At 34.9% G+C, this 12090-nt stretch overlaps 1 protein-coding gene and 4 non-coding genes across 5 annotated transcripts in view; 4 read left to right on the top strand and 1 right to left on the bottom strand.

The window, feature by feature from the left end:
* The window catches only part of LOC110467163, a 9639-nt gene extending 6996 nt beyond the window's left edge, over nt 1-2643 (bottom strand). Inside the window, exon 1 of the mRNA XM_021524124.1 lies at nt 2610-2643. The gene's annotated coding sequence lies outside the window, so the exon portion shown is untranslated. The remainder of the gene's footprint in view (nt 1-2609) is intronic.
* Nucleotides 2644-7627: 4984 nt separating this feature from the next.
* Nucleotides 7628-7709, top strand: Trnal-aag. The gene has a single exon. It is a non-coding gene; the product is annotated as a tRNA-Leu (tRNA).
* Nucleotides 7710-9759: 2050 nt separating this feature from the next.
* Nucleotides 9760-9841, top strand: Trnal-aag. Its single transcript has one exon. It is a non-coding gene; the product is annotated as a tRNA-Leu (tRNA).
* Nucleotides 9842-10826: 985 nt separating this feature from the next.
* Nucleotides 10827-10908, top strand: Trnal-aag. The gene has a single exon. It is a non-coding gene; the product is annotated as a tRNA-Leu (tRNA).
* An 87-nt stretch (nt 10909-10995) lies between these two features.
* On the top strand, nt 10996-11077 carry Trnal-aag. The gene has a single exon. It is a non-coding gene; the product is annotated as a tRNA-Leu (tRNA).
* The last annotated feature ends 1013 nt before the right edge of the window (nt 11078-12090 follow it).

Raw genomic sequence — 12090 nt, 5'->3', positions numbered from 1 at the left:
TCATACAGGTTTGGGTTTGGTTTAATTTTGTTTAACGTCCCATTAACAGCTAAGGTCATTTAAGGACTTGCCTCCATGTGTGTAATGTATGCGTGCTTAAGTGTGTGTATTCAGGAGACACGCAGGCATTTGTTGGTCACTCTGTGAGCTATAATTAAACTGTTCCGCGTTAGATTTCTAGAGTCTTGTTAACTTGTGAAAATAAAAAATTGAACTGTTAACGTTTGTCATTATCATTTTTATCCGTTATGAAATTGATCTTATTGATCTATGAAGTCTAAGTTAAATCTGAACACGTGTTCTCTATGATAGCAGTCCTTGTTTCATTTGTAAATGGCCAATTCTAAGGTGCTTGTAACATTTCCTAGAGGGTATGTTAAATACATCAGTCACTCGCAATATTTCTTGAATAGTCCTGAACAAGTGGGAAGGTTTGGAAAAGGAAGAGGGAAAAATTGACACAAGAACAAACAGAACTTAAGAAGAAAATATAGACAATGGACAGAGAACTGGCCAACATAACATAATTGTTATTACCTTACTTGGTAATTATGATGACAAAAAGTCTTCAACAGAAGTCGGTTATATGATACATTAAAACGGGTTTCATAACGTCTTCTGATACAAAGTGTATTGTAAAGGTGTCACACCGCATAAACAACCCCTACACTGTATACATTCTTGGCTGTGTGTACAAATAAGATGGATACATGTATGTATAGCAGTACTCACGATGAATTTAGGTCTAATGTCACGACTAAAGATCACATTGTGACATTTTCCGTACTAAGACAAAATAACACTCAACCCGAGCATTTATATATCAATAAAGGATTTTTTAAGAAAATCTATCTCAAACACTTTCAGACAATGTTGACACAAAAAGATCATATAACGTTGACACAACAGGATCATTAGTCAATGGATTATTCATAAAAGAATAATAGAAGAGGTAGGTCTTCCTCTTTGGGGGTGGCTGCTCAACACAACTGATAACTCAAATGTCTCTATACAGATGTGCATCTCTACAGTATTCCCTGTAGTCTGAAAGATTACCAGTGCACAAAGAGCAAATGCATTCCCTCTGCGTACCAGAAGTCCATGTCACAATGCAACTTGCCATGTTGTCCACACTACTCATAGGTGTTGAAGTTGTCATCTGAATTTGTTTCCCAATTATTAGTGTTTTTATTGTATCGCGGTGTTTCATCGAATGATCCGTACGCTTACCTAACGCGCACCTGCTTATATGTTTGAAACAGATATATTCGTTAAAAACTTTAGTACCACTGACGAGCCCGAAATGGACGCAACGGTCATCTGTTTAATTTGGCTTTCCGAGTCAACAAACTTTATTTTTAAATAGGAGCCTCCTTTCACATTTCATAGGGTTATGTTACGTACCAAGATTGTTGACTCTGTTGTCTGTATATGACGACGATGTTGACCGAATTGTTGACTCTGTTGTCTGTATTAGAGGACGATGTTGGTCATAATGTTGACTCTGTTGTCTGTATATGACGACGATATTGGCCGTTATGTTGACTCTGTTGTCTGTATTAGACGACGATATTGGCCGTATTGTTGACTCTGTTGTCTGTATATAACGACGATGTTGGCCGTAATGTTGACTCTGTTGTCTGTATTAGACGACGATGTTGGCCGTAATGTTGACTTTGTTGTCTGTATTAGACGACGATATTGGCCGTAATGTTGACTTTGTTGTGTGTATTAGACGACGATGTTGGCCGTAATGTTGACTTTGTTGTCTGTATATAACGTCGATGTTGGCCGTAATGTTGACTCTGTTGTCTGTACTAGACGACGACGTTGGCCGTTATGTTGACTCTGTTGTCTGTATTAGACGACGATGTTGACCGTAACTATGTAGCTGGAAATTACTCGCCACGGTTTACATGAAATAATAGTTACAGAACAAAGTTCCTCTTTGTAAAAAAAACTTATAAATTTGTAACGTTATGACCTTCGCCTTTAAGCTGTAAGTCTATGTACGTTTAGGAATATTTAGAAATCAATTCTCATTCTTTTGACCTTAAGTTTTAATTATGAAGTTTCGGTTACATTGTGGAAGAGCTAACCATCTGCTGTTAGACAGTCAAATACCCCGGTCATTTTCAAAAGGGACACAAAACTCCCCACTTCACGTCTGCATTTTAGAATCCTTGCAAATACCATCCTTTTATTTGTTCAATTATGTGGACATTGCTTGCTTAATTGTATAAAAGTGATTGTAAGCCTTTGTTTTTTTGTTTTCACAATTATAACCATTATTATTATCCATAGGTTGTAATTATATAGGGCGCTATATAAATGTTGTATATTATTATTACTATGAGTCGTAAATGGACGAGATGATCATATGGTAAATTAAAGTTTTTACTTAGGCTTTCCACAGCAAGGAACTTTTTGAAAAGGTGTTTATGCATTGACATGTGTTGTGTTAAAGTTCCTCCTTCAACAAAGGTTGGCGACTCAGCCTCGTTGCAGAACAAACCCCGCTCTTATTCAACCGTTTAATAAAACCTGTTTTTAATTAACCCGATTTATGAGGTCAGAACTGCAGCTTGAAAAATATATATTTCACCTACCGTGTTATTCCTACGTGAAAACACTTCCAAACACAATAATAAGAATGTATAATTCTTATACAAATAACAAATATAAGAATGTCTAAAGCGTTCAAGTTGACGTCATGCTCCTACTGTATATGTGTTGCCATCGGCACGATGGTTCATTTCCATGTACCAGACAAAACACCAGAAATATGACGAAAAAGAAGCAACTTTATCATATTTGCATCATATTACAAATGAATTTCTTTTTTACTTACCACAATGTTTCTTTTTTTCAGCTAGACGTAGAGTCAAATTCTTTACGCAAGGAAAGTGTCTAAATTGCTCTTCTGTTTGCAGGAATACACTTGTGTTTTGATAGGGGACTACTCTTTGTAGGGTATGCCTCCCATACACCGTCGCCGCTTTCATCACAGTGATGCAGGAACATCTCGATATCCTAAGTCCCATGAACCCTCAAGGGGTTTAAAACACCTTTTTACCCTGGGGCAAATAAATGCACATGTGGAGATGGTGATCAACGCAAAAAACACACTAACTATTCCGCATAACATTTTGGACTGATTAAAACATTTTGGAAACTTGCTCGTTTTATTTTTCCAGTTGACGCTATCAGATTGATTTATTTGTTCTTCTTTCAGTGACTGTCCTGTCTAATCACGGTGTAGGAACATTAACTGATAACCTGGGCGTTATTTCATTTTGACCCTCAAAATTAGACAGACCTGATCGTTCACTAGACATTTGATACCATCATACATTATTATCATTTATTTATTTTAACTTCGAGAATGTCCTCACTAATCAGTGGAAAATGAAACTGATACCCATTTGCGTTGTTTCGTTTGTTGTTACAAATTAGGTGTGAATGAGATACGTGACATTTTTCTGTAAATATAAACGCTCGGCAGGAAGTGAACTACGCTATGTATTCTGTCTCTCTGTGACGGTGTCTTTTTTAATTAACAAATTAATGAAAACCGATCTGTTTTCAGAGTTATTTACATCCATTTGAGTATAAGGCATGAAGGGGGTGAGGTGATTCTTAACCGCTCCTTATCTCTCTGTGGTGATATATGAAATATCAATGTGTATTGTTTGCTCTATAACAATTACGTACCGGCCATAGACCACCTATGAGGTGTCCACGCTGAATAAAATACGAGGTCATTGGCATTCTCTGCACACACGGTCTTAGTTGATAAATGCATTGGGCATGATAGTCGTATATGGACAATGACCTCTGAAAGAGTCTATCACTTTTTGTTAAAGGGACCCCAAATAATGACCTTGGTCACGGATCAAAAGCCGATGTCTTTACCTAAAAGATTCTAATGAACAAATAAGCTTGCTTCCCTCCAAAATCTTGCAAAATGATTGGTTCCACATAACTCTATTAATAAACTAGTGTTGATAATAAAACTAGTAACCCCTCTTACTGTCGTTCCAGTCTTACCAAAAAAAAGAGAAGAAGAAGATGGCTTCCAACAGCGAAATCACCAACACTCAATAAGTCAATATAGTACGAGATTTCGGCGATTTGGATGAATCGGGATCCTCTCTTCTAAGTGATCCTTTTGCAAAATATTTCAAGTAAGTATTTTTTTGGTATTTTATTTTGTTATCCATTTTAAAAGTTTTCATTATTAAATTATTGGATCGACAAATAAAACCAAACTAATGTAACATTTCTTAATGTTTTTTGGTGTTTTTTTTTAATTCAATATATTATGTCTTGATTTTATTTTATTTTCTAGTGATTCCATTGTGTGGGATGATAGTATCGTGTTTTCATCAACACCAAAGAAGAAGGAGGACCCCTCAGTGATAATCATTTCTGATGATGAGGAGTCGCCGGAACTTTATCAAAACAATGTAAAACTTTTGTTGTACATTAATCTTGATGAGTTATGGTGTGTAAGGTACACTGATCACCTGTTTCAGATCGCCGCATTGACATGGTCTATATGTATGTGTGCGTTATATTACATGTACGTTTACACTCATGGCAGGTATGCATTGGTCAACATGATGGTAAACTCCAATGAAATTCAGAGGTAACTTGTGACGAATTCAAATGTTCAGTGAAATCACATGAGACGGAGTGTTGCTAAATCCTTTAATGTAAAGTCAAAGGTGAAATTCAACAGAAATTTGTGATGAATTCAAATACTGGAGCGCTGGTAAATTTTATAATGTGTGGCCAAATAGGTGATGTAGGAAGTTTTTTCCTTGATAAAGATGTGATGTTTGTGTACGTAACAACATATACTTAATATAAATGCTTTTGAAATAGACATCTGATTATTTATAGTATTGTACATAGTCATATCACCATAGTAATAAAAACAATATGAACTGATTGGTCAACGGTTTTATTTTTGAATGCTAACAAAAAATAATTATCCAATCTACAAGATCAGGTTAACCTATACCCTGTCATCTCTGGAGGTCACACTCAAACAATAGATTATATTGTTTTCTTTTGTTACAGCCCCTTATGTAAATACACACTACTTACGTCTATAATAGGATCATTTCTGAACAGTCCTTGCAAACATAGTAATGCCTGTGTGTCAGTTTGTTTTACATATGTATATTCCAACGAAAATTCCAGTAGGCCGTAAAATGCTAAACAAAATCAAGACAGATATCTTGAGATTTTGATCCAAAATTATCCTGGCAGCGGTTTGGTTAGAATCCCGGCCCCAGAAGTGACTGAATGATGCCGTAAACCAGCGCCTAAGATCGCTAAACCACGCTACCTGACATTGAACTGGAGCTGGATCTGCATCACCCGGACGCACAACGAAAGTCGAAATGTCCATTCTGTGTTTATTTATGCTTCACTTTCTTTTTCATTTTTGATTCCAGCTGTATGTAGGCAATCTCTATCATATCATCTTTACACACCTATGTTAAGGCGCAGATACTCAATGCTGGTTTATTGAATGTTGGGGGCTCAGAAATAGATATAAAATTATTGTTACTTTGTTGTCACTAAATTGTGTCTTGGTTCCCGTCGTTACTAGGACGTAACATTACTTTGACATGGTCTAGATTTACATGGCGGAATACGATTACCCTTCCGGAACACATGGTCGTATCATCCTTGTACTTTTTCATTTAAATCAGTTCTTTTTTCATATTTTGAATTCGAATTACGATTTGTGACATTTCAGTTTTCTCTTGATGTTTTAATGACCCCTTACAGAATTAATATTACAAAATTTCATTCCGTGATAAAGTGAGACTGGTATTTTATTATTGAGTATGGGAACGTTAATGTTCACTTCATTTTATAGCTCATGTGGTTGAATTTCTTGGGGTTTTATAAAAATTTAAACCAAAAGTTTTGAGATTTCTTTCAAACTTAGTTCCCTTCTGATAATATTCCTTTGTCTGTATAATATCGCTATGACACAGAGGTCACAGTGGAACTTCTCTAGTGCAAATATTTCTTATTGTTACACCTCAAGTGAATTTCAAGCTATTTGATTGGTTGGGAGAAAATTAAACAAAAATCTCTGTCACACTCAGAAAATACATTGGTTGTAAGGGGCGCGGGTGATATTGCTATGAGACAGTGAAAAATATCACATGCGCGAGAAATAAGCGTTCACCGCTTCGTTTCCCCACCGTGATGGTCACAAGAACGTATGACGGCAACAGCCAATTTCATCAAGCGCCGGTGCGATAGCGATTGTAAACAGCAGACTTTCAACAAACAATATGTCATTATCGAGGTTTGCTGCCGTTTCTGAGCTACAAAGACTTTTGGTGTTACAAAATAGATATGACCTTCATTAGCAGGTGACAGTGAATATTGTCAAACCTCAAAAACCCATTGTCACCCGCGGCTTCGCCTCGGGTGACAATGGTTTTCTCGGGTTGACAAGATTCACTGTCACCTGCTAATAAATGTCATATTTATATAATATAATTCTTTATTTGTTTTACGACGATTACAAACAGCCATCGGCTACGAGCTGTTCTCCTCACATGTAACACATAAATACTTAACATGATAATTATACATAGACATACATTTCTGTACTACAAACACCCACTATTTATACTAAAATACACTAACGTATGACTATAATGACACAAACTCACATTATCACACACACGCATCCTCATACAAAAACACTAAAAACGACTTAACCATTGTACAATAATACTTAATTCCGGCAGTCTTGTTATATTGTCTGTGTTGATTGTGTGTTGATAGAGGAGCTGCAGGAGTATTGTAATCTGAATACATATCTGGAACACACGTGGAGATAATTACTAGCTTTATCTATCAGTTATATGTCTAACCGTAAGGAAAACACACCACAAGATAATGTTACTGTAACATTTCTTAGGTGCCAAAGCGTATTCTGCTACACTGCAGCCCTTTATTTTTTATGAAGAATTTTTGCATTTACATTTTTCTACCAGCTCATCTCCCCCTAGTTTTAGAACTTATAATCAGACGTCTAAATGATCAGAATTAATAGAATTTTTGTTCTTCTGAATAATGAATTATTCTTGAGTTTATGATGTGGAGAACAAACCGCGCTGTATCCCAATTAGTGAAAACACTGTTAACTCTTCTGTCATTAATTGTACATTGACACGGCCGTTAACAGGTCATGATAAGTAAAAGTTGATTATGTTACACTATTTATAGAATTCAAAAATTGTAAAAATTTGAAGATAATTTTCTTTTCTTTTTGTTAATTCATACATGATAGCTTTAGTTAAATTGACCTTTAACAGTTCATAATACATTGCAAGTAACACTAATTATAGTATTCGAAAATTGTAAAAAGATGAAGATTCATTTTCAAACTTGCTTCATGTTTTCAGTAATTACATGTATATCAGATTAACAGTAAACCACGAAAAGTGTCATTGTTCAATTAAATAACCCATTACATGGAATCCTGTCCGCAGAGATATTATAAATAAATCTATTCATATCATATTTCAACTAATAATATTAATATTCTACGACCAGTGTACAACATTTCCATAGATATACAGGTAGCGTGGCCGAGCGGTCTAAGGCGCTGGTTTAAGGCACCAGTCTCTTCGGAGGCGTGGGTTCGAATCCCACCGCTGCCAGGATCTTTTTTTATTATCATTAGCCTCGATACTTTTCACATCTCACATCCACCATGCTTACATTTCCTTTACTTATTCACACATTTATCTCAGAAACAGGTCGGAACAAAATGTTGCGTCATACTTCTATATTTACATTCTTGAATTTGGTTCTGTATATGAATCTACCAACTGAAAACAACTGCCATTAGACTATGAATACATTATGAATACAACGATTCTCGTGCAACCAGTCAGCTGATTTCACACACAATGACAACTTCAAATTACTACGCATAGTACCGTTTCTGAGAATAGTTATCTCCCTTCTCCGCGATAACGTAGTTGTGAGAAATAATAATAAACATTACAAAAATCATAAATGTACCATTGTACTATTATTATTATTATTATTTCTTATATAAAACTAAAAAAATACTTATAACATTGTCATATTAAATACTGACTTCCGACTCGCAATCGGATCCTCGTGGTCACGAACTTTCTAACACCCTGCTCCCAAACGTCCGGCTGGGTAATCCCGTGACATAAACTTGCACATTAAACTCAGAGAACATTGCAATGACACAGGACACTTCATCCAACAACTTATCATCATTAACATCTGCAGGTGTTTTGGTAAAAAGTACATTCAACGGCTGTACATTTAACTTCAAATGAGCTCTTGATCTATGCATACTGCCGACGGGTGCTCGGCCGACGAATGTCCTGGATGGTTACTATAGTGACCAATGATTTGAAATAGTGCGGACATAAACTTTTTTAAATATATAATATGCGGTGTTTAATGCGGGAAAAAATTAAATAAGATCATCTTTCGAAAATGATAGGAATATCAAGTGTTGGTTATTATTAGACTTTTGATAAATATTTTCGTTTCAACAAAATCAGATGATCTGCGGAAGTCGAACATTTAGAGTTTTTGTGTACATGTAGGCTGGAATTCTGGCTGTTCCTTTTTTATGGTTTTCTGACCGATACTAATATTAAAAACATGAAATCTACAATAAAAAAGTTACAACATTTTTAATGTAGTTCATCGTAACGTAAATTCTTGAATAAATGAATTGAATGGAACTTTTCATGTACATTGCGGCAATGAATAACAATAGCTGATCTACATATCCTGTGGAGCGCGTTAAATAGTTCATACAATCCCTATATCATATTAATGTAAATATATTTCTCAATTTGAAGACGTGATCCTGGCACTTTTATTGGCTATTTTGGTTATTTTGAATGTTTTGGTTATCTTCCAGGTAGTTCAGAGTTTTTGGTAAATGTCATCGGCGTGTCCTATTTATACTAAGAAACACCTCAAAAGAAGATAAGTATTTACTGATAAAATATCAAATACGTATTGTTTTTGTAATCCGATAGTATCTGTGTGGCCGTCGGCATTCTAGTAGTTCGATGTACCAAATATCATCATCTAATTATAGAGAAGCGATATGCAGTAGACAGTAAACCACGGAAAGTTTCATATTTTCAATGAAATAACCCATTTCATGGAATCAAGTTTGCAAAGATGATATATATTTCAAATTCAACTACCTTTATTGACTTTAAGCTTTTAAGCTCATCAGTAAACATATCAATACAAAAATACAGTGGCAGACACTCCAATAATGCAGTAGAGAATGGACAGAATTTAATTACATTAAGTGTAACATTATGTCATGGTTTTTTTCTTAATTGAGTAGCATCATATATGTGTACTTAACTTAGTTATTGTTTAGGTTAGCTGCACTTAATAGTATAATCAACTTGAAAACAGATATTATTTTCCCAGTAATACATTTGTATAAGTCTCGATCATAAAACTTGATAAATTGGACAAATTAACAAAGAAATGGTATTATCTTCGATATCTGGAGAGTTACAAACTCTACAAAGACGTTCATTTTTAACAATCTTTCGATAGTGCCGATAATCGTATCCTAGTCAGAGCAATTCTATATCGCTTTGGGATATGTATTTAGCCATATCATATTTCAACCAGCATTATCGATAAAGCGCTCCCATTGCACAACATGAGGATAGATATGTAGGTAGCGTGGCCGAGCGGTCTAAGGCGCTGGTTTAAGGCACCAGTCTCTTCGGAGGCGTGGGTTCGAATCCCACCGCTGCCATGATTATTTTATTATCACGAAGGAAAATCTTTAATGCATTTTAGATTCGTTCATTCTTTTATTGAGTTTTTGAGGATGAGGTTAATCCGTCATGCTTACATTTCATTTTCTTACAAATATATTTTCACAAATATCACTTCTGTCTTTGAAATGTGTACTTTGTTTGAGCCGATCATAAGTAGATGTAGGAAAAATTTGATATTTTGTTGTTTAGCATTAACTGACCGTAACATCGTTAAGACCATGGACATGTTTATAAGTGACTAGACCTGTATCTGTGGAAAGAAATCTCATGACCGAGGAACATCTTAAACCCATTGAGATTGCATTTAAATGATTTCCAAATGTTATAAGATTGTTTCTATGACCTGGTCTTATTTGATTTAGCCAGTTTAAATTCATAACAAGAATTTGTATACTTCTACTTAAAAACACTGAAATCCAGAAAGTAGCACAGATATCTTTTAATAAATAATGTTTCAAATATAAAAATGACGAAAGCGTTCAAGTTGACGCTTTTGAGGATGAGGTTAATCCGTCATGCTTACATTTCATTTTCTTACAAATATATTTTCACAAATATCACTTCTGTCTTTGAAATGTGTACTTTGTTTGAGCCGATCATAAGTAGATGTAGGAAAAATTTGATATTTTGTTGTTTAGCATTAACTGACCGTAACATCGTTAAGACCATGGACATGTTTATAAGTGACTAGACCTGTATCTGTGGAAAGAAATCTCATGACCGAGGAACATCTTAAACCCATTGAGATTGCATTTAAATGATTTCCAAATGTTATAAGATTGTTTCTATGACCTGGTCTTATTTGATTTAGCCAGTTTAAATTCATAACAAGAATTTGTATACTTCTACTTAAAAACACTGAAATCCAGAAAGTAGCACATATATCTTTTAATAAATAATGTTTCAAATATAAAAATGTCGAAAGCGTTCAAGTTGACGCTTTTGAGGATGAGGTATACAGGTAGCGTGGCCGAGCGGTCTAAGGCGCTGGTTTAAGGCACCAGTCTCTTCGGAGGCGTGGGTTCGAATCCCACCGCTGCCATGATTATTTTATTATCACGAAGGAAAATCTTTAATGCATTTTAGATTCGTTCATTCTTTTATTGAGTTTTTGAGGATGAGGTATACAGGTAGCGTGGCCGAGCGGTCTAAGGCGCTGGTTTAAGGCACCAGTCTCTTCGGAGGCGTGGGTTCGAATCCCACCGCTGCCATGATTATTTTATTATCACGAAGGAAAATCTTTAATGCATTTTAGATTCGTTCATTCTTTTATTGAGTTTTTGAGGATGAGGTTAATCCGTCATGCTTACATTTCATTTTCTTACAAATATATTTTCACAAATATCACTTCTGTCTTTGAAATGTGTACTTTGTTTGAGCCGATCATAAGTAGATGTAGGAAAAATTTGATATTTTGCTGTTTAGCATGAACTGACCGTAACATCGTTAAGACCATGGACATGTTTATAAGTGACTAGACCTGTATCTGTGGAAAGAAATCTCATGACCGAGGTACATCTTAAACCCATTGAGATTGCATTTAAATGATTTCAAAATGTTATAAGATTGTTTCTATGACCTGGTCTTATTTGATTTAGCCAGTTTAAATTCATAACAAGAATTTGTATACTTCTACTTAAAAACACTGAAATCCAGAAAGTAGCACATATATCTTTTAATAAATAATGTTTCAAATATAAGAATTTCGAAAGCGTTCAAGTTGACGCTTTTGAGGATGAGGTTAATCCGTCATGCTTACATTTCATTTTCTTACAAATATATTTTCACAAATATCACTTCTGTCTTTGAAATGTGTACTTTGTTTGAGCCGATCATAAGTAGATGTAGGAAAAATTTGATATTTTGTTGTTTAGCATTAACTGACCGTAACATCATTAAGACCATGGACATGTTTATAAGTGACTAGACCTGTATCTGTGGAAAGAAATCTCATGACCGAGGAACATCTTAAACCCATTGAGATTGCATTTAAATGATTTCAAAATGTTATAAGATTGTTTCTATGACCTGGTCTTATTTGATTTAGCCAGTTTAAATTCATAACAAGAATTTGTATACTTCTACTTAAAAACACTGAAATCCAGAAAGTAGCACATATATCTTTTAATAAATAATGTTTCAAATATAAAAATGTCGAAAGCGTTCAAGTTGACGCCATGCTCCTACTGTAAATGTGTTGCCATCGGCACGATGGTGCATTTCC

Source organism: Mizuhopecten yessoensis, unplaced genomic scaffold, assembly GCF_002113885.1.
Source record: "Mizuhopecten yessoensis strain PY_sf001 unplaced genomic scaffold, ASM211388v2 scaffold11163, whole genome shotgun sequence".
Classification (NCBI taxonomy): domain Eukaryota; kingdom Metazoa; phylum Mollusca; class Bivalvia; order Pectinida; family Pectinidae; genus Mizuhopecten; species Mizuhopecten yessoensis.
Note: the sequence above shows the minus strand (reverse complement) of the source record. Positions and strands in the feature narration are given on the sequence as shown.